The sequence below is a fragment of the Pipistrellus kuhlii genome, unplaced genomic scaffold (assembly GCF_014108245.1).
Source record: "Pipistrellus kuhlii isolate mPipKuh1 unplaced genomic scaffold, mPipKuh1.p scaffold_m20_p_29, whole genome shotgun sequence".
NCBI lineage: Eukaryota > Metazoa > Chordata > Mammalia > Chiroptera > Vespertilionidae > Pipistrellus > Pipistrellus kuhlii.
The window spans coordinates 756,657-782,804 of NW_023425528.1; the positions used below are offsets into that span (position 1 = coordinate 756,657).

At 39.5% G+C, this 26,148-nt stretch overlaps 1 protein-coding gene across 3 annotated transcripts in view; it reads left to right on the forward strand.

Annotated features, from left to right (window-relative positions):
• Positions 1–26,148, forward strand: part of IL13RA2 (interleukin 13 receptor subunit alpha 2) — a 96,039-nt gene that overhangs the window by 39,097 nt on the left and 30,794 nt on the right. The window contains exon 1 of one of the 3 annotated variants that reach the window (XM_036454456.2): positions 22,137–22,492. The exons of the other annotated variants lie outside the window; for them this stretch is intronic. The gene's annotated coding sequence lies outside the window, so the exon portion shown is untranslated. Of the gene's footprint in view, positions 1–22,136; positions 22,493–26,148 lie in introns of those variants that run through there. 3 annotated transcript variants of the gene reach the window in all.

Sequence of the window (26,148 nt, forward strand, 5' to 3'; positions counted from 1 at the left end):
AATAAAAAAATCTAGTTTCATATTAAAAATCATATCAAGATACTTTTAATTCTAGTTTCATACTAAAAATCATACCAAGATACTTGATATGATTTTAATTTTTTAAGTGTATTAAGACTTATTTTGTGTCCTAACATGTGGTCTATCTTTGAGAATGTTCCATGTACACTTGAGAAGAATGTATATTTTGCGGCTTTGGGTTGAAATGTTCTATAAATATCAATTAAATACATTTGATTCAGTGTGTTTTTTAAGGATGCTATTGTCTTGTTGATTTTTTGTCTGAAAGATCTATCCATTGATGTCAATGGGATGTTAAAATCCCCTACTATGACTGTATTGTTGCCGATCTCTGCCTTAATGTCCACTAAAATGTCCACCAAGATTTTCTTTATATATTTAGGTGCTCCTATGTTGAGTGCAAATATGTTTACAAGAGTTATATACTATTTTTGTATTGATCCCTTTAGTATTATGTAGTGACCTTTGCCTCTTTATATGGCCTTTGTTTCAAAGTATTTTATCAATAAAAGTGTTACTACACCAGATCATTTTTGTTTTCATTAGCATGAAATATTTTTCCATCTCTTTACTTTCAGTTTATGTGTATTTTTTATTCTTAGTTGGGTCTCTTGTAGACAGCATGTATATAGGTCATGTTTTCTTATCTATTCAGCTATCCTATATCTTTAAAATGGAACATTTAATCCATTTATATTTAAGGTTATCATTGATAGGTTCTTAGTTACTGGCATTTTGTTTTTTATACATATGTTCCTCTCCCTCTTGCTTTCTCATTTTAAAGCAGTCACTTTAATATTTTTTTTGCAATACTAGTTTGGTGGCAATAAATTCATTTATCTTTTTTTGTGTCTGGGAATCTCTTTAGCTTTTTATTTTAAATGATAGCTTTGATAGGTAAAGTAGTCTTATTTGTAGGTACTTGCTTTTCATCACTTTGAATATTTCATGCCAATTCATTCTGGCCTGAAATGTTTCTGTTAAGAAATCAGCCAACAGTTTGTTGGAGCTCCCTTGTAATAACTTGCTGCTTTTAAAATTGCCTCTTTGTCTTTAATTTTTGCCATTTTAATTATGATGTGTCTTGGTATGGGTCTCTTTGGGTTCATCTTGATTGGGATTCTCTGTGCTTCATGAGCTTGTGTGACTTGTTCCTTCACCAGGTGAGGGAAGTTTTCTCTCATTATTTCTTCAAACAACTTCTCTATACTTTGCTTACTCTCCTCCTGGTGCTGCTCTGATGCACATGTTGTTGCACTTGATGTTGTCCCAGAAATCCCTTAGAATTTCCTCATGTTTTTTTTTTTTTAATCCTCACACAAGTATATGTTTAGGAATAGAAAGAAGAGAGAGAGAAAGAGAGAGAGAGAGAGAGAGAGAGAGAGAGAGAGAGAGAGAGAGAGAGAGAGAGAGAGAGAGAGGCATCAATATGAGAGAGAAACATTGATTGGTTGCCTCCTGTATGTGCTCTGATATGTGCCCTGTGCCCTGACTGGGAATTGAAGCCACAAACATTTTAGTGTACAGGAAGATGTTCTAATCAACTAAGCCACCCACCCAGGGCGTTATCTCATTTTTAAAAATTCTTTTCTTTTTGATGCTCAACTTAGGTACTTGCTGTTATCTTGTCATCTATATTGCTGATCAGATCCTCTGCTTCATCTATCCTGCTTTTGATTCCTTCTAGTGTGTTCCTCATTTCAGATATAGTATTCTTCATTCCTGACTGGCTCTTTTTAATGGTTTCTATGACCTTTTTAATGCTTGCTATCTCTATGTTTAAGTTGTCACTGAAATCATGCATTCTTCCCCCTAAGGTTCTTGAGCATACTTGTAACCATTGTTTTAAACTCTTCATCTGGTATTTTGGTTGCTTCCATTTTATTTAATTCTTTATCTGGAGATATCTCTTGTTCTTTCATTTGGGGAATATTTAATTGTCTTCCCATTTTGTCTCTGCGTATTAAGTAGATCTGCTATGTCTTCCAAATTTGTTATGATAACTTTATGATATCAGTATCTTATTGGTACAATTTTCCATATCATGTGAGCTTGGTGCTCCAGGAATATTTCTTGTAGGTTATGTGCAACCTTCTGTTGTAGGCCTTTTAATGCTGTTGGCCCTTTCATGGATAGACTTCATTCTTCAGGCTGGCTGACTATAAGGATAAACCTCAATCACCATGTATGAGTTGCTGTGCAGGTACTGCCTATATCCTCTCCCGCAGGGTGGATTTGTTCCCAGAAGGTTCTGGTGTCTGCCAGAATGTCCCTTTGGGTGTACTGCTTTTGTGGCTAGTTGAGTCAAGTTTTGGGTGTAATCTGAAGCCCATCATTGGTTGTATTGCTTTTGGGTCTATTTGGGTGGGGTTCAGGTACAGGTCAATGTCACACGTTGTGTGTAACTGGCCTTGGGTTACCTGTCTGGAGCTACCACACTATTTACTGTGGCTGCATCTACTGGGCCTGGTTGTGTGTGGAATGTGTGTGTGTGTGTGTGTGTGTGTGTGTGTGTGTGGGCAATCTGTGTACAAAGTTTAGCTTCCTTCAGTTTAGACCTGAGGGCAGATCAATAAGGAGTCTGAGGCTACCTCCTTCGCCTTCCCTCCGAGTAGCTATTTCGCCTCCCTCTGAGTGCCTTAATTTCCTCCAGAGCTTTCTGAAGAATGACTGTAGAGTGGGCCCAAGCTGATCATGACTGATGGACCTTTCCACATGTCATGAGCTTAGTAGAGTGGGCAAATTAGGGTTGGAATGATGGGGCCTGTGTGTCCCCTACTTGCCAATCATGCAGTCAGGCACTCAATGACAGTAAAATGGCCCCTTCTTCAGAGCCAAACCAGTCATTCTCCGACAGAATCTCCAACTCTAGCTCCCCCATGAGGATCTCACTGAAGGTTCAGGTTGGGTGTACCCAGCCATCCCCTCTGCAGGAGCAAACTCAAGAAGGTGAGCCACTGGGGCTCAGGTTGGGAGTGGTACTGGTGAAGTCAGTAGGAGGCGACTAAGCACTTCAACCTGATCCCAGACATCTTACATTGCAACCAAAATAGCCTCCAATGGAGACACACTCTAAATGTCCCAGATCTGAGCAGTCCTCCCTTCTCCCTGCAGAATTGAGGTCAGCAGAGCAGGGCCATCAGGACTTGGGGGAAATATCCAGTCTCTTGTTGAGTGTGATGCCAACAAGCCTGCAGTGTGTGTGTGTGTGGGGGGGTGAAAGACAGGGAACTTCTTTCCTTTCCTGAAATAACATGAGCTGAGCTTGCAGAGGAGATAGGAGTGGCTTTTTGTGTTTTCGCCACACAACCTAACAACTGCCTGTCTGATGCCCAGACAAATGCCTCCCCAGGAGATGGTGTTCCTTATCTTTCTTTAAATTCCATGCCACCTTCTTGGTTTTTCAGAGATATCCATACATAATTATCCTTTTTCTCTTCTGTATTTTTAAGCTCTTCCCCTCTAAGAGTTCTTTTGTAAGCAAAGGAAATAAAAGACTCCTTTTCTTGACCTTTTCCTATACAACCAAAACCTGCACAACTTATATAATCAAGGTTCTATAAAAAGTGATCCATCCATATAACTGCTTTTACCAAAGTCAACAATTACTTCTTATTTCCACATAAAACAGACATACTTTGAAACCAAAATTCAAGTTGAAGCCCTTTTATTGTCTCGTGAAATCTAAGATTGAGTTCCATGGACAAAGGGATAAGTGAAAGCAAAGTTTTAATTACAGAAAAACTCCCTGCTGCAGGGAGGGGACCCCAATGGGTTGCCATGGTAGCTCCTTCATCTAGGCCGGGATTAATATATGCCCTGCTAACTTCCCATTGGTTGGTTAAAAAAAATTCAGCCCTAGCAACATCCATACACTGTAAGGTTCTGGGTTCTGTATATTATATATTCCTGCCTGTGTGTTCAGCCTGGGATCAGGGCCCTTTGTTCTTGGGATTTTACATGGGACAGGATGTGGCTGGTGAACTGGTTCCTGTCCACATCTACAGTATTCAGCTGTACCTTCCCTTTACATTCTTCTCCCATAGTCCCATCCCTATAACTGCCTAGTGGCTCTTCACTCCTCAATTCAGTTCTTGTCTTATTTTACCCTCATGTCCTTCTTTTTTAAGCATGTGAGGCTTTTGAATATTTCTCCCTTGAATTCTTCTGCTTCATTAGTTTCCATGAAACTACTTTCTACTGTCAATACCACTTATTACCCTCAGGACTAAGTCCAAAGTCTTTTAAGATGTCTCAGAAAGCATGCCTACGTACATCTTACATTGCAACCAAAATAAATCACTGTTAGATTCTTGAATTCATTAAACATTCTCACTTGTTTGCTTTTGCTTTATCAATTACTATTAAAGCAAAATCCTCTACCCTACCAATTTCCCCTCACCACCTTGGCAAACACCTATTCCTTATTTATGAGATAGTTAGGTATTACTTTCTCTAAGGACTCTTACTTGACCACCTCTACTCCCAAGATCAGGTTACATCCTTGTCCTTTGTACTTTTAAACACTTGCCTCTCTCTTGAAACTTAGCACATTTTGTTATAATTGAAGTTAGGTGGAGTATTCCTGCCAATTCCTCTAGTGTGAAATTAATCCACAAACTTGAGTATGCAAGAAATTTCACATTTAAAATAAGAGTTTTTGCCCTGCTGAAACCGGTTTGGCTCAGTGGATACAGCATTGGCCTACGAACTGAAAGGTCCCAGGTTCGATTCTGGTCAAAGGCATGTACCTTGGTTGTGGGAACATCCCCAGTAGGGGGAGTGTAGGAGGCAGCTGATCGATGTTTCTCTCTCATTGATGTTTCTAACTCTCTATCCCCCTCTCTACCTCTCTGTAAAAAAATCAATAATATATGTATATTTTTTTAAAAAATAGTTTTTTGCCCTAACTGGTTTGGCTCAGTGGACGGGGCATTGGCAGGTGGACTGAAGTGTCCTGGGTTCAATTCCTATTAAGGGAATGTACCTTGGTTGCAGACTCAGTCCTCAGTAAGGGACATGCAGAAGGCAGCTGATCAATGATTCCTTCTCATCAATGTTTCTAACTCTCTATCCCTCTCCCTTCCTCTCTGTAAAAATATATTTTAAAAATAAGATTTTTAAAGCTATCTTGTATTTAACATTCTGTCAGGAAAGTAAGGCTATGCAATTTGAACCAGTACTTGAGCTTTCTCCTAGATCATGCAAATATTCTGAGACCTTAGACAACAGCCAAAGCACTTGGGAGGCCCTTTTGGACATTGACCATTAATTTTTTGTCAACTCTCTAAGATAGTGTCTGAGATACCATTTTGTCTCAATGTGAAATGGTTTTTTCAGGTTTATTGCTGCTGCTTCTATTCCATGCTTGAGGGACTAGATCACTGTTGAAATAGGGTTTTCAGTGTCTAGGACCCAGCACACTTACTGAAATTCCTCTGGATTTTTGCCCCTTTCCTAGGCTGCTGACATCAAATGTTAGGTTGTTCTCCCTGCCACCTCTAACCCCTACCAAACCCTTGACTTCTTTTTGTCTAAAGTATATGTCCCTTTTCCATATTAGTACCCTAAAAGGAATTTAATCTGTCCTTTTGAGATCACCATTGACACTCTCAAGCATAATGTCTCCCATTACCTTAGATTTGGGAAATAGAAAGCCAGGAAATTAAGTCTCTGTGAAGAATTTCTGCTTTAGATTCTGGCAGTGGGAGTAGGGGTGAGGAATCCCTCTGGTGAGATAAGGAAGAATAAAAAGAACTGGCTGTTTTCTTAAAATGGGAGGATGAAGCAAAAAAACTTAGAGCAAACCACAGATAATTATCTCAAATCATGCTGCCACATACTTGTCAAAACAGAGAACTGAAACTCTCTCTTTCAGTAAATTGTGAATACCTTTTGATATATTGCAAAACTTCATTCTCTAATATATATGTAGAAAATACAGAAGAGACTAACAAAATCCAGTATGGGAAAGGAAGTACAAAAAGCTTAGAAAAAAAGTGCTACCTAAGAAGAGAAACCAAGATTGTGGCATAGGTAAACACCTGAACTGCTGCCTCACACAACAATTTCAAAGCTACAACTAAAAGACAAAACAGACATCATCCAGAACCACAGGAATGTTGGCTGAGTGGAAATTCTACAACTAGAAGGAAAGAGAAAAGCACACTGAGACTCACAGGAGCTTCAGAAGGCAAAGGTACAGAGGCACATGCACGGAGAGGGCTGGCAACTGAGTATGTGTCTGGTTTTTTCAAGCGGGAGGGAGACAAAAGCTCCCAACTGCTCTAAACTCCAGTTCCTGGTGAGACTTTGGGGACCCAGAATCATACAGGGAGAAACTGGACTATCTGGCTGCAGGCTTTCTCTCACAGGTGCTTGCAGCAATTACTGCAGGACACTGACACCCAGGGGCCTCTTAGGTCAGGGCTGATGGGAAGACATTTCTGTTTGCCCTGCCCTGGGACTCTGCTCCATTCAAGCTGAGCACAGAGGCTTTTAGATATGAATGGCCTGGCCCTTTGAATTCTAAACTTACCTAACAAACTGCAGCTGAGTCAGTGAGACCCAGAACATCCAAAAGAAAGCCCAAGGCCCCATAGCAGCTTGCATTGCTTCACAGCTGGGCCTCATCTTGGCACCTTCAAAACACAAACAAAGAAGAGGAATCTGCAGATCTTTCTGTAGCTTCTGATGGAGGGCCTCAGACAGAGGCTAAATTACCACCTCTTTGGATATCCAAGAGCCAGTGGACCCAGGGGTCAGAGTGGGACCATCCAGATTACAACTCTTCTGGTCCATAAGGGACACACTCAGGCGGCAGACTCAGTGAGCATCAAAGCCCCACTTAAGCAAGCCTTGTCTCATAAGGGTGTCTCCAGCACAGAAGTTCTTCCACCAAAGACACAGTTGATCTTCACAGCCAATTGGCCTGGAGCTCAATTCTTCCCAGTGATATCAACAACAATCAAGGCTTAACTACAACAAGACTTTGCACACAGCCCACAAAGGGGTGCACTAAGAGTGTCCACCTCAGGTAACTGGGAAGGCTGAGCCACTGGTCCCTATAGGACACCTAGCACACAAAACCACTCTATCAGCTCAGGGAAGCAGCCAAAATGCAGAGACAAAGAAACAGGTCACAAATGAAAGAAATGGAGGAAAGCAAACTACTGGATATAGAGTTCAAAATCACAGTTATAAGGTTTTTCAAGAATTTCCTAGAAAAGGCCGATGACTTTAGTGATACCCTTGAGAATATGAAAAAGGACCAACTAGAAATTAAACATACACTGACTGAAATAAGGAGTAATATATAGAGATCCAACAGCAGTCTAAAGGATCACAAGAAACAAGTCAAAGATTTCAAATAAATACAAAGAAGCAAAAAACACCCAACCAAAAAAGCAAAAAGCAAAAAATAAAAAAGATAAATATATGAATATTTATAAGGAGCCTCTTGGACAACTTCAAGTATACCAACATCAGAATTATGGGGGTGCCAGAAGAAGAGACCAAGATACTGAAAACCTATTTGAAGAAATAATGACTGAAAACTTCCCCCACCTGGTGAGAGAAATAGGCTTACAAGTCCAGGAAAAGCAGACAACCCCAAACAAAAGGAATCCAAAGAGGACTACACCAAGACACATCATAATTAAAATGCCAAGAGCAAAAGACAAAGAGAATATTAAAAGCAGCAAGAGAAAAACAGTTAATTGACCACCCATATGATTGTCAGCTGATTTCTCAACAGAAACTATGCAGGTCAGAAGGGAGTGGCAAGAAATATTCAAAGTGATGAATAGCAAGGACCTACAACCAGGATTACTCTACCCAGCAAAGCTATCATTCAGAATGGAAGTTCAGATAAATAGCTTCACAGATAAGTAAAAGCTAAAGAAGTTCATCACCACAACACCAGTATTATATAAAATGCTGAAAGGTATACTTTAAGAAGAGGAAGAAGAAAAAAAGGTAAAGATAAAAGCTGTGAACAACAAATACATATCTATCAACAAGTGAATCTAAAAATCAAGTGAATAGAAAATCTGACCAACAGAATAAACTTGTGAATATAATAGAATCAGGGCATAGAAAAGGAGTGGACTGGCAATTCTCATGGAGAAAGGAGTATAGGGGGTGCGGGAAGAGTCTGGACAAAAGTCATACACCTATGAATGAAGACAGTGGGGGGAGGTAAGGACAGAGGGTAGGGGGTGGGAACTGGGTGGAGGGGAGCTATTGGAGGAAAAAAGAGGAACAATTGTAATAATCTGAACAATAAAGATTTATTTTTTAAAAAGTGCTACCTGAGATAAATCTCAATGACTGAACATAATCAAAAGTAGGCTAGGTAAAGCAGAATTAATATTAGGTTACCTGATTGGGCAAAACTTAGAGATGAAAGAAGACCTGACTTTTCATGGTCTTCTATAGGAAGGAGATAATACTGAAAGTGTTGGCAAATTAACTGGATCTGACTTATTGTAAGGATGGAAATACATCAGGAGCTCATTGTAGTTGATCAGTCAAGAGATGGTAATGACTAGGATTAGAGTTATGGAAGTGAAAATAAAGTGATATAGATGAATCCCAGAAAGAGGAAAGGAAGATGATGATAAGTTGCTTTAATGTTCTGATTTCATAATTTCCATGTGTATTCATATTCTTTGAAACAGAAAACTGACTTACATCATCTCTGTTGTGAAATCATACTTTGAAGGATTATCTGGATACTTCAAGGTAATTTGAATAAGTAGAATTTATCACTGATATACTTTCCTTTCCATGACTTCTTTGATAAGTATGGGCTTGTTACTTACGTAGCTTAAAAATATTATTGAGAAGAATCCTTTGGTGAATGATGTTGTGGAACTATCAAAGTAACATGATCAAGCATGGTACATTTACTTTGGATCAGGAGCCTGCCAGCTTTCCAAAATGAGGGGATCTCTGGAAATAACCAACTTACACTCTTAAAGACACATCAGTTCATTCATTCACCAAATTTTTATTGTCTGCTATGAGATGGGTATTATGCTAACATGAAAGCAAAAGCAGTTTCTGTTCTTATAGACCTTACAGTTAACCAGAAGTGATAGACATTATTCAAATAATCTCAATTACAAATATGTAGTTTTGAATTCTAACTACTAGAAAGAAAAGTTTTTCCAATGGTATTATATTACGAGTTAAAAGCACATGTTCTAGAATCAAACTGATTGGACTGGAATTCTATTTCCTCCTGCTTACTAAATGATCATTTAGATAAATTATTTAACCTCTCTGTGTCTCAGATTTTTGTCTAAAATGTAGATAATATAAGTAAAAGTTAAGTAGTCTAAAGGGGTTAGAGAGAAATATGAATATTCCAAGAACATGGAATAGACAGCATGTGCACAGGACCTGTGTTGAGAATGCATAAAAAGTGTCTGCAGAAATTGTCAGATGCCACAATATTTAGGACCTTGAAGACCAAATAAAATAAATTTTATCTTTATTTCAAGATAAAAAGTAAGGCAAAAGAATATTTTGTGGGAAGTTGTATAACCAAGTTTTCATTTGGAAAAAAGAGTCACTCTGCCTAAATATAGCATGGAAATAAAATGGGGCCAGAATAAATTTAGTGAGATGTATTAAGAAGTTATTATAATAGTTGCGAAAAGTTATAATGATAATTTGGACTAGCCTGAGAGGGAAGACAGAAATAAATATTTTCAAGTGATGTTTGAAAAATTGATCAAATTTGTTTATGTGTTGGATATGGGAGATGCAGGTATTGGGTGTCTAAGATGAATCTCTGGTTTCTGGCTCTTACTGTTGAATGGGCAACACTGCCAATAGTGAGATGAGACCACTACACTTCGAAATTAATACAGCTTTGTCAAGAGGGTCCATTTTCAGATAAAAAGATCATGATGTTGGTGTTTGACATTTTGTATTTGAGTTGTGTTTGAGACTTCCAAGTGAAGATCTTGAGAAAACAATTAAATATACAAGTCTTAAGCTCAATACAGTAGTGAAAGATATATGTTTGAAAGTTCTTGGAATATCAATGGAAGTGGAAGCTGTGAGAATGGAAAAATTATCTAAGGATAAGAAAATCAAAGGATGAGAATCTCAAAGAGCTCTGATGTTTGATATTAGGATAAGTAAAGGATGAATCTAAAAATAAAATTAAAAGAGTTGCCAGATAAATAGAAGAAAAACTGGGAAGCTGGTATCAGAAAAGACAAGGGAAGAGTATGCCAAGACAGATGGTGGCAAACAGTTGAGTAACGCTAAGGGATAAACAAGATTGGGATAAAAAAAAAAAACACAAAAAACCTATTGGATTCCATAACGTATAGGTCACTAGTTATTCTAGTGGGATCTCCTTCAGGAGAGGCATGAATTAGTGGTGGGATTAAGGACAAAGCCAGAATGAAATGGGGTGATGAATGAATGGAAAATGTGAAGAAAATGGCAAGTATAGACAACTCTTTCTAGAAATTTGGCTGTGAAGAAGATGGGAGTATTGGAGTAGTAGATGGAGGCAAATATGTGGGCAAGGTAGCTTATATTTTTTTAAGTTTGTGGAGAATAGGGCATGTTTAAATGCTAATGGGATGTGTGCAGCTGAGATGTATATATCCAACTATATATCTTAGGCATGTCTAAGAAATATGAAAGAAGAAATATTTTAAATGGTAATATTTCTTATAATGTCAGCAAAGTTAGAATTCAAAACACACATGAGGAGTTTTAACTTAGAAAGTAGGAAATATACACCATGATTAGTGTAGCACAGTTGGTTGGAGCATCATCCCATGTATCAAAAGGTTGTGGGTTCAATTCCCAGTTGGAGCATTTAACCAGGTTGCTGGTTCAATCCCCCATCAGGGATAGTGCAAGAGGCAACTGATCAATGTTTCTCTCTCCCTCTCTCTTTCTCTCTCTCTCAAGAAAAATTATTAGAAGGTAGTAAACATGCCTCCTTTATTATAGCAGGAAGAAAGGAAAGAGGATCTGGAATCAGGAAGATGAGAGAATTTCTATCAGATAGCTTCAATTTGTTTTTTTTTTTTTTTTTTTTTTGAACAGACAAAGTCATGAGCTGAGATAGGGGAGAGAGGGTGAAAAAATTGAGGATATTAAAAAAAAAGTTTGTAATTGTCAAGAATGGAATAATGTTGAACAGAGACATGTAGTAATGTTTGAGTAGTAGTGTGTGTTTATTTAAAATAGAATATTATGGCCCAGCTGGCATAGCTCAGTGGTTGAGTGTGGACCTATGAACCAGGAGACCATAGTAAAATTCCTGGTCAGGGCACATACCCAGGTTGTGGGCCTGATCCCCAGTAGGGGGCAAGCAGGAGGCAGCTGATCAATGATTCTCTCTCATCATTGATGTTTCTATCTCTCTCTCCCTCTCCCTTCCTCTCTAAAATCAACAAAAAAATATATATGAAATAAACTAAAATAAATGGCATATTATGAATTTAGCATGGAACTAGCCTATTATGGCACTTCTTCCAGCACTATCTACTTAGGCATAGGCACAAAGAAAACCTGAGAGTTGGATTCATTTAGGGTTGTGGTTCTGTTATGACAAAAAGTCAAGCAAATAGGCTGAATTTGAGGTATGGAAGCAAATATGAATTGAAGAAAGAAAGAAAGAAGAAGAAAGAAAGAAAGAAAGAAAGAAAGAAAGAAAGAAAGAAAGAAAGAAAGGAAGAAGGAAGGAAGGAAGGAAGGAAGGAAGGAAGGAAGGAAGGAAGGAAGAAGAAGAAGAAAGAAAGAAAAGAAAAGAAAGAAAAGAAAAGAAAAGAAAGAAAAAGAAAGGAAAGGAAAGGAAAGGAAAGGAAAGGAAAGGAAAAGAAAAGAAAGGAAAGGAAAAGAAAAGAAAGAAAAGAAAAAGAATCAAAGGAGGGGCTGGGACCTTGGGTCACTGGGTGGTGACCAGGCCAGGATGGGACAGCAGGGGCTGTTAGGGGTAAGCAGCCCAGCAGCAGGCCAGCTGGGGTGAGCAGGACAGTGGGGGGGGCAGTTTGGAGTGAGCAGGCCAGCAGGAGGGCAGTTGGGTGTGAGCAGACTGGCATGGGGGGCAGTTGAGAGTGATCTGGCTGGCAGGGAGCCATTAGGGGCTAGCAGGCCGGCAGTGGGGTGGCAGTTGAGGGCGATCAGGCCTTTAGGCAGAGTGGTTAGGGGCAATCAGGCATGCAGGAAGACAGGTGAGTGGCTGGAGCCAGCAGTCCCAGATTACAAGAGGGATATCTGACGGCCGATTTAGGTCAAATCCCTGAAACCAGCAGTAAAACATCCTTCGAGGGGTCCCAGATTGGAGAGAGTGTAGGCTGGGCTGAGGAACAGCCCCCCCCCCCCACCCCGTCCTGTGCATGAATTTCATACACTGGACCACTTGTCTATGTATTTAAAAGCCTAAGTGACCAGGTGACCAGCTGACCAGCTAACTGGCTAGTAGCTGTGGTGCACAATGACCACTAGGAGCAGACACTCAATGCAGGAGCTGCAGAGGTGCAATGACTTGGCAGCTATGGTTCTTGAGTGACACACCCGGAACCAGAGAGGAGGAAGCCTGATTCTGAGGTGCATTACCTGAGAACTGCCCTCTCGCAATCTGTGACCCCTTTGGGGATGTCAGAGAGCTGGTCTTGGCCCTGTCCCTGCAGGCCAGGCCGAAGGACCCCACTGGTGCACAAATCCATGCACTGGGCCTCTAGTAAAAATATAAAGTTGTTTCTGGAGATTTGTTGTAGAAAACAAATTCAGAAGGAAAAAAAAATTCAGATTTCACATAGAAAGTGAAGATGTGCTGCTCAAGCCAGTTTGGTTCAATGGTTGGAGCGTTGGCCCAAAGACTGAAGGTTTGATTCCATTGAAGGGCAAATAACTCAGTTGCAGGCTCCCCAGTCCACTAATGGGAGGCAACCAATCTATGTATCTCTCCCATATCAATGTTTCTGTCTATCTCTCCCCCTCCCTTCCACTCTCTCTAAAAAATAATCAATATAAAAAATATCCTCAAGCGAGGATTAAAAACAACAACAACAAAGTAAAGATGTGCAGTAGTCTGGAGAATTTGCAGGCTTTAAAAATATTGTTTCATTAGAAATGCAAGAAGTTGAAATAATTTTGAGCAGATAGAAAATATTTGTTAAAGTTATCACTGGTGAAACTAAACTTTGGTATTGTCTAATTGTCTTAGAAAAATGTTCTGTCTTGGTATGTTACCCTTTGATAAATATGATCCTAATGTACACTGACCTGTGTTCCTTAAACAACATCCATCATTAGAAAACAGGTTGACAAAAATCTAAGAAAGGTCATGAGCAAGATTTTATGTGAGATAGTCTCCATTCATGTTTTTTAGAGGGAAGAAATGAGTGATTTACTCCCTTTTAGAGTACTTTTTGTCCCTTCATAGCAAATTTATCAAAAAAGTTATCTATACTCTTTATCTCTAATTTCACTTATTACCGTATCAACTTCATCAATTATCATCAATTTGCTAAATCTATTAGGCCATTTTCAGCTTTCATCTTACTGGGCTTGTCAACAGTTTTTGACATTGCCTCAACACTTTCTCCACTTGGTTTCTGGGATACCACAAACTCTGGGTTTTCCTTTTACCTTCCTGGCTTCTCCTTAGTCTCCTTTGTTGGTACCATCTCATCTCTTTAACCTCTTTATATTGGAGGCTCCCACATCTCAGCCCATGGTCTCTTTTTCTTTATTTTTTAAAATATGTTTTTATTGATTTTAGAGAGAGGGAATGAAAGAGGGAGAGATAGAAACATCAATGATGAAAGAGAATCATTGATTGGCCATGTCCTGCAAGCCCCCTACTGGGGATTTTGCCTGAATCCTGGCATGTGCCCTGATCAGGAACCTCTTGGTGTATGGGTCAATGCTCAACCACTGAGCCACACTGGCTGGGATTTTTTTTTCTTTTCTTTTTTAACCTCATCTCCACTTTACCTTAGGTGACTTCAATTGATACAATGGCTTTAAATACTATCTCTATGCTGATGACTCTCAAATATATCTCTATAGTTCTGGTCTTTTCCTTAATCTCCAGAGTAAAATAGCTAACTGCCTATTCATCTTCTCCCCTTGAATGTTTAGTCAGGTAGCTCAAAATGAACCATCCATACTGAACTCTCGTGCATCATCTACAGACCCCATAAACAATTATCCATTTGCCCATGACAAAAACAGAGGCATCATCCTCTGATACTCCACATTCAATCTATCAGTAAATCCTACCAGCATATCCACTGCTATCAACTTGGTCCAAGTTATCATCAACTCTAGCCTGGATTATTGCTTCTACTTTTTTCTTCTATATAAGTTAGGCCCTGGCTGGTGTAGCTCAGTTGTTTGGATGTTGTTTGGTGAACCAAAAGATTGCTAGTTAGATTCCTTCCTGGTCAGGGCACATGATAAATTCAGTTTCTGGTTCTATCTTTGGTAGGGGATGTGCAGGAGGGCAGCCGAAAGGTGTTTTGTTTTCACACAGATGTTTTCTCTCTCCTTCTCCCTCCTCTCTCTCAAAATCAATTAAAAATAAGGTATAAATTACATCATGTCACTCAGTTCACAACTTACAACTGTCCAATTGCTTCTCATTTTACTAAGAATAAATTATAAAATAAATAGGAACATGACCTACCCTGTGCCTATTTGTGAGATCATCTAACCTTTTCTGTTTCCTATTGTACTGATCTTGCTATTTCTAGGGCTACTGTGCTGCTTCCCACCTCAGGGCTTATGAAGTGCTATTCCTTCTATCTCAAAAATTCTTCCTCTGTATTTTCATATGGCTCATTCCCTTACTTTACTGAGGTCCTTCATGGCATTTTCTCAGAGAAGCAATCCCTGAACACCTCTCTAAAATAAACCCCCATTACTTTTTTTCATATTGTCCTGCTTTATTTTTCTTTATAGAACCTATAATTATCTGATATGTTTATTATCTGATTTCCACACCAAAAAGTTAATTCCAAGATGTCAAGTTCGTTGTCTTGTTCATTGTTGTATTTCCAGTGTCTGGAACAGTGCCTGGTATGTAATAAATAGGCTTCAAAAATAATTGTTGAATAATGAATACATAATAGAAATATTTACATGTTTTGTTAATATTTTTTTCATAATGAATACTACTATATATAATGTAATATCCTATTTCCTTGTATTTATAATCTATATCTTATGGACATGAAAGAGCATACTGGTAGAATAACCTTAATATAATATAAAACCTGCTATTTTACATTTTGTGTTCTGTTTTCATTTAATACGAAGGGGTGGGGCACACTGTATTATTCATTACTTATTCCACAAAATGAATGTTTTGGGTACACAGTGTTTGCTTGCTAATGAGTATTTGAAAGCATCTGGGAGTAGGGAGAAGGGTGTTGATCATAAAAATTGTTTTGCTAGTTCCAGAGCAGTGGAGACTTTCAAGATACTGCATTATTGTTCAGCCATGACTGCATTTGAATAGAATGTAAGGCATGTTTAATAATTTAACCTGTGTTAATAAATTGATGGTCTTGGAGGATTGTTTAAAGGGTTGTAAAATCCTGTTGGTAGTATGTTGGATACACTAATAAAGCTCTGGTCTGCTCATATTGGGAACAAATTCTGAAATATGTAACCTGCTTTGTAAATTAACACTGTTAACCTGGCAGTTGCTATCATAGCTCAAAACTAAATTCTCTAGCTTTGACAGTGCTTCTGGAAATTTGTTAACTGGATAAATTCAGGATGCCATACAGAAAAACATCTAAAGAATAATTAGGGCCCTAGCTGGTTTTGCTCAGTGGATAGAGTATCGACCTGCAGACTGAAAGGTTGTGGGTTTGATTCCCTGTCAAGGGCACATGCCCAGGTTGTGGGCTCAATCCCCAATAGGGGGCCTGCAGGAGGCAGCCAATCAATGATTCTCATCATTGATGTTTCTATCTCTTTCTCACTCTCCCTTCCTCTCTGAAATTAATGAAAAATTTAAAAAAATTAGGGAATGAGAACACTACCTATGCTTTACAAGATGTATTACATGTATTTTGTAAATATCAATAAAAAATTGAGTATGTAATATTGGCAGGGAGATAAATATAACTTTATTATACATAACTGGATGCTAAAGTGATACTTGTTTTAAAAGAGATCCTACCTATATTTTATTTGTCTACAATGATTTTCATCATTCAACATGTCCTTAACTTTGTATTTTTGTGAGAAATGACTCACTGCTTGATTAGTGGTGAATATGACAAATCTGTTTGACTCAAAGTCTTTTTTGTGTTTGAGAGTACACAAAGTCATCTTAATTCTTTGTGAACTACTCTACTGCAGGATATAATATTTGTTAGTTATCATCTAATTTAGATTTGACTCACCACCATTTTATAGGCTGATTGTACTATTACTGAGAAATACATTCATCTCAGCATGTTGTCAGACCCTATGATCCTGCAGATTCCAGATGTGCTGATTATGATGCTGAGTCATGGTCATACTCTAGAAGCTCTGCATACACATTAGTATATGTAGAGTGGTGTCCTTGAAATAAGATTAGTCATTCAGGAAGCCAGTGCTTTTGAGTCACATCCTGGAACTGTGGATGGATACACAGCAGATTAACTGAGGAAACAAAATTATATCTCAGGGGTAATTATATGAGAGGAAATTGAGCTTCTCTAAAGTGAAATTAGTTGAAAGATAATATTATTTGTTAAAATGAACACAGTTTTTAGAATCAGATATACATGTCTTTTGTTGCTTAAGTTGTATGACCTTGAGTACACACACACATACACACACACTCCAAAAGCAGTATAGATAACATGCCATAATTCTTTTGGGTGGTTTTTTGAGAAGGCACTTTAGTGACATTGAAAAAGTCCATTCATCATTTTCTAACACATAATTCTTTGTCTCTGCAACTTGGTCACTGCTTTTATAAACAAAACAAGAATCTGTGCTTATTTCAGATACTTTGGAGAAATCTTTTCTTTCTTTGTCAAGGTGAAGAAGGAACTTTTCTACAAAACCATATTATGTGGGTGACTAGATTATTAGCCTTACAACATTTTTCTATCCCTTCCTTTTTTAAACTTTCATTTTGGTATGGATCATACCAGCTATGTGATCTTGTACAGTTGCATCACTCTTCTAAGTCCCAGTTTTACTGATTATAAATGTGCAACACCAATGTTATTGATTTCAAAAAAAATCAATAAACTCTTTGTAAGCCATAAAAAGCTAAACAAATGTAAGAAATTACTGTTATTAAGACAATGTAAAGGCAGATAATGGATCAACAAGGGAGGTGGAAGTTGGAGTTTAATATAAGTGCCTAGGTATCAACTGCCAGGTCAATTTTGCTGAATTACTAAAGGCAAATGTGTAGGTTGGAGCAAGTTATTTTCAAGTTTTTGCTTAGTGGCAAGATGCTCATAAGGAAGCTCCTTTCAAGCATATAGAACAATTAGTGGTCTGGTACATGAAATTAGTGCATGGGGGAGGTATCCCTTAGCCTGGCCTGCACCGTCTCCAGTCTGGGACACCTCGAAGGATGTCCTACTGCCCATTTACAGGGATCGGGCCTAAACTGGCAGTCGGATATACCTCTTGTAATCTGGGACTGTTGGCTCCTAACCGCCCACCTTCCTGCCTGCCAGCCTGCTTGCCCCCAACTGCCCCTGCTGCTGGCCTGCTCACCCCCCAATGTCCCCCAGCCAGCCTCATCACCCCCAACTTCCCCCTGTGCCAGTGTGCTTGCCCCAACTGCCCCCACTGGCCTACCTGCCCTCAAACGGCCCCCCACTGGCCTGCTCTCCCCCAACTGCCTCCTTACTGGCCTGCTCACTCCAAACTGCCCTCCCCCCCTCACCCCCATTGTCCTGATCACCTCCACTGACCCCCACTGACAACTTTCTTGACCCCTGATGGTCTGCTTACCCCCAATGGCCCCGCCCCCACCAGCCTGATCACTCACAACTGCCCTCCCCTCTTGGCTTCTAACCGCCTCTACCTTGGCCCTGCCACCATGGCTTTGTCCAGAAGAACGTCGGAAGGTCTCCTGGAAGGTCTCCCAGTTTAATTAGCATATTACCCTTTTATTAGTATAGCTAGAGGCCTGGTGCATGGGTGGGGGCCAGCTGGTTTGCCCTGAAGAGTGTCCTGGATCAGAATGGGGGTCCCACTGGGGAGCTTGGTCAGCCTGGATGAGGGGCTGATGGCTGTTTGCAGGCTAGTCAAATCCCCCAGTGGGGACCCTCACCTCATGGTAGTGTGGCCAGCCTGGGTGAAGGGCTGAGGGATGTTCTCAGGCTGGCCACACCTTTTCAGGGTTGGGGGTCCCCACTGGGGTGCCTGGTCAGCCTGGGTGATGGTCTGAGGGAAGTTTTCAGGCTGGCTACACCTCCTTCAGGGTGGGAATCTCCACTGGGGTGACTGGCCAGCCTGGGTGAGGGGCTGATGACTGTTTGCAAGCTGGCCATAACCCCTTCAAGTTGGGGGGTCCTGCTGGGGTGCCTGGCCAGTCTGGGTGAGAGGCTGATGGCCTTTTTTCAGGCTGGCCATGCCCCTAGCAACCCAAGTCCCAGCCCCTCCTTTTTTTCTTTTTTTCAGGGCCTCCTTGAGTGGAGGCCAGGGCCAGCTGGGAGCAGGTATCTGGGATTTATTTATCTTCTATAATTGAAACTTTGTAGCCTTGAGTAGAGGCCAGGGCCAGCCAGGGTGGGTGGGAAGCTTGGGTTCCTCCGTCTCCAGGGGCAACCCAAGTCTCCTGCTTGCTCCAGTTCTGTGGCTGCTGCCATCTTTGTTGGGTTAGTTTGTATACTCACTCCTGATTGACTAGTGGGTGTAGCATGGTGATGGTTAATTTGCATGGTTCTCTTTTTTTAGTGTAGATTTACTATTTGCATAGCACTTTTCACATACATTATCTCATTTAACTTTTAACACGAATCTGCCAGTCTGTCATTACCTCCATTTTATAGATGGAAATTGAGTTATAATTTGCCTCTTAACACATTAATGGTTGAGGCAGGGCTGAAATTCAGGTTAATACTTATACCATGGTACCTTTTATTATAACAAGCTCCATAGCTGTATATCTGTTTGTGCAAGAATTAATTAGTCCTGTCAGCTTTTTAAAAATATATTTTTACTGTTGATGGTATTACAGCTATCTCCTATTCCCCCCTTTTAACTCCCATCCTTTCAGCCCCTACTGTCAGCTTTTAAACATATTTTTATTAACATTTTTAAAATTATTGATTTTAGGGAGAGAGAGAAACATTGATTTGTTGTTCCACTTATTTATATATCGATTGGTTGCTTCTTATATGTGTCCTGACCAGGAATCAAACCCGTAACCTTGGAGTGTCTGGACAACACTCTAACCAACTGAATACCTACCCAGGGCAATCTTATCAGCTTGTATGACACCTTGCTAAGTTTGCTTTTGATGGCTTTTAGGCCCACCCAGATCCTCACCTGTCTTGTGACTTGTGGTTAATAGATCACCTATCTATTTTTTTTCAGTGTGCTTGATTATCAGACAGAAAGGGAAATAAATTTTAGAGATTCTAGTTAATGTCTCTAAAGTGTACAGGAGAAAAAAAAAAGAGGGCCTGTGATAATCACCTATGATAACATTTCTTGAGAAACCATATTATTGGTAAGTACCTGGAGTTTCTCCAATAATGCAAGGATTATCCCAGCCAACTCTTAGAATAGGGATTATATAACATGCCTTTGAAGATGTGGGGACCTGAGGCTGAAAACAGGAACTAGCATTAGGTTTGCCATTCCAAAGGAGCTTCTCACTGGGAAACTGTCTAAGTAATAGTACTGTGTGTGTGAAACAGTAGGTAGGAACTGGAAGCTGCCTTCCATATTGATCTTAAACATGGAAAATGCCTAGTGTAATGGTTATCTTCAAGGGCTCTAGAATGAGACTATCAGGAGTCAAATCTAAGCCTCACCATTTATTGTCTGTGTGACTTGCAGAAAATTGTTTAATTTCTCTATGTATCAACTTCTGGTCTTTAAAATGATAATAAATGGGATACATAAGATACATGTAAAAAGAGAAAGAAACTAGACAACCAAATTATGGTATACCATACACAAGAATAAACTCAAAATGGATAAAAGACTTAAATGTAAGTTGTGAAACCATAGAAGTCTTAGAAGAAACCATAGGCAACAAAATCTCAGATATCTCATGTTGCAATATGTTTATAGATACATTTCCTAGGGCTAGGGAAATAGGAGAAAATAAACAAACGTTTCTACATCAAAATAAAAAGCTTCTGCATAGCAAAAGAAATCAATAAAATGAAGAGGGAGTCCACTATGTGGGAGAACATATTTGGCTATGATACATCTGATGAAGAGTTAATATCAAAAATATATAAGGAACTCACACAATTTAGCAAAAAGAAGACAAGCAATCCAATTTTAAAATGGGTAAAGGGCCTAAATAGACACTTTTTGAAAGAGGACATACAGAAGGCTGAGAAACACATGAAAACATGCTGAAAATCACAAATCATCTGAGAGATGCAAATCAAAATAACAATGAGATATTATTTCACCTGTCAGAATGGCTATCATCAACAAAGGACAAGTGCTAAAGAGGATGTGGAGAAAAAGGAACCCTCTTGCACTGCTTGTGGGAGTGCAGACTGGTACAGCCATTGTGAAAAACTTTATGTAGTTTCCTCAAAAAACTAAAAATGGAATTGCCATTTGACCCAGTCATCTCACTTCTAGGAATATATCCTAAGAGTCCTGAAACACCATTCAGAAAGAGTATATACACCTCTTAGCAGTGCAATTTACATTAGCTAAGATCAGAAAACAGCCCAACTTCCCATCAGTAGATGAGTGGATAAAAAATACTGTAGTACATCTACACAATGGAATACTATGTAGCAGTAAAAGAAGGAGCCCAGCTGGTATGGCTCAATGGTTGAGAATCAACCTATGATTCAGGAGGTCACAGTTCAATTCTCAGTGAGGTCTCATGCCCGGGTTGTGGGTTCCATCACCAGTGTGGGGCATTTGGGAGGCACTGATCAATGATTCTCTCTTATCATTAATGTTTCTATCTTTCTCTACCTTTTCCTTCCTTTCTGAAATCAATGAAAATATATTTAAAAAGGATCTCACCCTTGAGACAGCATAAAGGGACCTGGAGGGACTTATGCAAAACAAAGTAAGCCAATCAGAGAAAGACAAGTATTGCATGATCTCATTTATATGTGGAATCTAATGAACAAAATGAACTGATGAACAAAATAGATTTAGAGGCATGGAAGCATCGAACCAACTATTGAATTTCAGAAGGAAGGGGGCTGGTGGTCATGGTATGGATAGGAAGAGATCAACCAAAGAACTTGTATGCATATATACATTAATCATGGACACAGACAATAGTGTGGTGAAGGTCTTGGGTAGGGATAGGAGTGGGGGGGGGGGCTAGAAGGGGTCAATGGGAGAAAAGGGGGGACAAATGTAATACTTTCAAAAATAAATATTTTTTAAAAAAAGACAAAAAAAAAGTGATAGGAGTACATAAATCTAAGATTGATTCTGTGTATTACATGGGATAATGTATATAAAGTGCTTAGTGTAGGGCAGTGCCTGGGATGCTGTGAATGCTGAATAACTAGTAGGAAGCAATAGGCTGGCAAGTGGGGAGGGAGAAACGGGGAGAGAGATTTATTGGACCACAGTAAGAAATGGAATCCTCTCTTGATTTCTTTAAAATATATATTTTTTATTGATTTCACAGAGGAAGGGAGAGGGAGAGAGAGGGGTAGAAACATCGATGATGAAAGAGAATCATTAATCGGATGCCTCCTGCATTCCCACACTGGGGATCGAGCCTGAAACCCGGCCATGTGCCTTTGGCTGGAATCAAACCAGGGACCCTTTATTCTGCAGGCTGAAGCTCTATCCACTGAGCCAAACCAGCTAGAGTTCCTCTCTTGATTTTATGAGACATAAAAAGAATAGCATAGTGTTGAATCAGCCTGACTAGCTAATTGAAGGAAGATTTAAATACTGGAGCCCCAGAAGAAAAGTTTTCATAATCCTGAGTCAAATGTGTGGGATCCAGCAGAGTAGGGTGGAAGTGCACTGGACTGGAAATCATATCTCTGTCCTACTCCCAGCTCTGTTACTAACTTGTTGTATAGTCTCAGGCAAGTCTGAGTTTTACTTTTCATTATATAAAGTACGATTGGACAACTATTGTCTTTAATTACCAGCTTTCTCTACTAGTAACACTTTGATCCCAAGATTCTATTATGTAATAATTGAAGCCTAGCAACATTAGAATGTTACAGATAAATAAGGTGGTGCAGAGAGAGAGAGAGAAAGGCGTCTGCTACATTCAATTAATTTACATAGGAGAAAAGAAACGTCCCTGAATATTGGGGTAAGTGACTTTTAATCCTTAATTAAATATAGGACTTGTGATTTTTCTTTGAAAAGAGAGTGTCTTAAAATTTTATTTTATTTTTAATTGAATTTATTGACATTGGTTAATAAAATTATATAGTTTTCAGGTGTGCAATTCTATAAATGACTTGGGTTCTCCACCCCAAGTCATTTACACCCTAGTAACCGCTTCTACCTCTACCCACCCCCTTTCCCTCTGATAATTACCATAATGTTTGTGTCTGAGATGGTTTCTTTGGTTTAATCCCTTCACCTTTTTTCTCAGCCCCCCTCCCCAAGCTTCCTCCTCTTTGTCTACTGTCAGTCTGTTCTCTGTATCTATGAATGTTTCTATTTTGTTTGATAATTTATCTTGTTAACTAAATTATATGTAAGTATAATCATATGATACTTGTCTTTGATGCCTTATTTCATTTAGAGTAATATACTGCAGTCACAAAAGGTAAGATCACCTTCTTTACTAATGCACCACAGCTTTTTTTATGCAGTCATCCACTAATGGGCACTTGGGTTGCTTCCAAATTTTGACTATTGTAAACAATGCTGCAGTGAACACAGGGATGCATATATTTTCTCGAATTAGTGTTTCAGGTTTCTTCTGATATATTTCCAAAATTAGAATTGCTGGGTCATAAAGAAGTTCCATTTTTAATTTTTGAGAAAACTCCATACTGTTTTCCACAGTAGCTGCACCAGTTTGCATCCCTACCAACAGTGCATGAGGGTTCCCCTTTTTCCACATCCTTGCAAACACTTGTTGTTTGTTGATTTATTGATGATAGCCATTCTGCCAGGTGTGAGGTGTTATCTTATTGTTGAGAGTATTACAGAAGAACCCCTCTTCCCCATCATTCCCCCCCATCCACCCTGTTCCCACCCTGCTCCAGGCCTTCACCACTCTATTGTCTGTGTTCATATATGAATACATGCATATAAGATCTTTGACTAATTTGTCCACACATTCCCCACCCCTACCCTCTGAGATTCGTCATTCTGTTCCATGTCTGATTGTATTTCATTCATCAGTTGATTTTGTTGGATTTTTTGTTCATTTATTTTTATTTCTAGATTAAATTGTTGATAGATATGTATTTATTGCCATTTTATTCATTTTTTTAACCCTTTTCTCCTTTTTTTCTTCTTACTCTTCTTAAAGAATAACCTTCAAAATTTCATGTTATGCTAGTTTGGTGGTAATGAACTCCTTTAGCTTTTTCTTGTCTGTACATCGATTTATCTGACCTTCAATTCTAAATGATATCTTTGCTGGTTGTAGGTCATTGCTATTCATCACTTTGTTGTAGGTCATTGCTATTCATCACTTTGAATATTTATTGTCATTCCCTTCTGGCCTGCAAAGTTTCTATTAAGAAATCAGCTGGCAGACATAAGGGTACTTCCTTGTAGGTAACTAACTGCTTTTCTCTTGCTGCTTTGAAGATACTCTCTTTGTCATTAACCCTTGGCATTCTAATTATAATATGTCTTGGTGTGGTCCTCTTTGGATTTCTCTTGTTTGGGACTCTCTGTGCTTCCTGGACTTGAAGTCTATTTCTTTCACCAGGTAGGGGAAATTTTCTGTCATTATTTCATCAAAGAGGTTTTCAATATCTTGCTCTCTCTCACCTCCTTCTGGTACCCCCATAATGCAAATGTTGGTACACTTGAAATTGTCCCAAAGGCTACTTACACTATCTTCATATTTTTAGATTCTTTAGTCTTTTTGTTCTGATTGAGTATTTTTTGTTTCCTCATATTCCACATTGTTGACTTGATTCTCAGAATCCTCTACTCTACTGTTGAATCCATGTAAATTATTCTCCATTTCAGTTAGTGTCTGTTTAATTTCTGACTGGTCCTTTTTCATGTGTTTGAAATTTTCACTGAGATTCTTGAAAGTCTCAGAAAGTCCCTTGAAGATCTCATTAAGATCCTTAAGCAACCTTATAACCATTGCTTTGAACTCTGTATCCAATAGGTTGTTTGGTTCCATTTCATTTATTTTCCTTTCTGGATTTTTTTTGTTGTTTTTGTTGTTGTTGTTGTTCTTCCATTTGTGAAATGTTTCTTTGTCTTCACATTTTGAATGTTTCCCTGTATTTGTTTCTATATATTAGGTAGAGCTGCTGTATCTCCTGGGATTGGTAGAGTGGCCTTGTATAGTAGGTCCTGTAGGGCCCAATGGCTCAGCCTCCCCAGTCACTTGAACTGGGCCTTCTAGGTGCACCTCTATGTGGGCTGTGTGCATAATCTTGTTGTAGTTGAGCCTTGATTGCGTCCCTACAAGGACTTTACCATAAGTCCAATTTGCTACAAGGACCAGCTATTACTACAGTGGAAGAGCTGCTGTACAGGAGACACTCTTATGGAGCAGTACTTGCTTCAGTGGGGTTTGGTGCTCACTGAGTTTGTCCCTGGAGTGTGTTGCTTGTAGATGTGTAGAGTTATAATCCAGTGTGGTCTGAAGCTGTCCATGGGGTGCACTGGCTCTAGGTATCCTGGGAGGTGCAAAGTCAGCCACTGCCTAGGGCCACCCAGCAGGAGCTACTGAGCGGTCTGCTGATGGATGCTATTTGTATTGGTCTTGGAAGCAACCAGGGGAGGCCAAGGTGTGATCAAGGCAGGCTGGTGCTAGTGCCGGGGCATGCTGACTCCAGCTGCTTCTTTTTAAAGAGATTTTAAGAAAGTCTGGAGCCTGAGCAATCAATGAACCCCGTGAGGACCTTTGCCTGGGAGAAAGCTCCCCCTTCAAGTTCCTGCCCCAATGCCAGACATACAGTTCCTCCCCTTATGTCCCTTCTCTCCACAATGGTGCTGCCCAGTGCTGGAGCTCAGAGGAAGCAAGACCATGTAAGTGTGTGCACTAGCCCATTAAGAGAAATCCTTTGAGTCACTCAGCCACAGTCCCAGGGGTTTTTACACACTGAAGTTACAGGTACTTCTTTTCCCAGCTCTGGAACCCTAGGCTAGAGGTCTTATATGGGGCTGGAATTCCTTGCTTTTCACAGGGGATCTCTACAGCCAAGATATCCTTCCTGATTAAAAACATGCCACATGTGGGTGTCAAACCAGCCTGTTCTGCACCTCTGCTCCTCCTACTAGTTTCAATCTACTTTTTTCTTTACCTTCCTAGTTGTAGGACTTCAATTCAGCCAGGTTTCAGGTGGTTCTGAATGATGGTTGTTCTGTATTTTAATTGTAATTTTGATGTGATTGTGGAAAGATGCAAGTACTGGTATTTACATAAGCTGCCATTTTGGTTCTCAAAAGGAGATATTTTGATTGAATAGATATGTGGGGATAGGAATCCTTTAATTTTTTTTTTTGTTTTGTTTTGTTAATCCTTACCCAAGGACTTATTTTTTTTAAAAGTATTTTATTGATTTTTCATAGAGAGGAAGGGAGAGGGATAGAGTCAGAAACATCGATGAGAGAGAAACATCAATCAGCTGCCTCTTGCACATCCCCCACTGGGGATGTGCCCACAACCAAGGTACATGCCCTTGACCAGAATCAAACCCGGGACCCTTCAGTCTGCAGGCCGATGCTCTATCCACTGAGCCAAACAGGCTTTGGCCCAAGGCCTTTTTTTTGTTGAATTTTTTTCTTTTCTTTTCCTTTTTTTATTTCTTT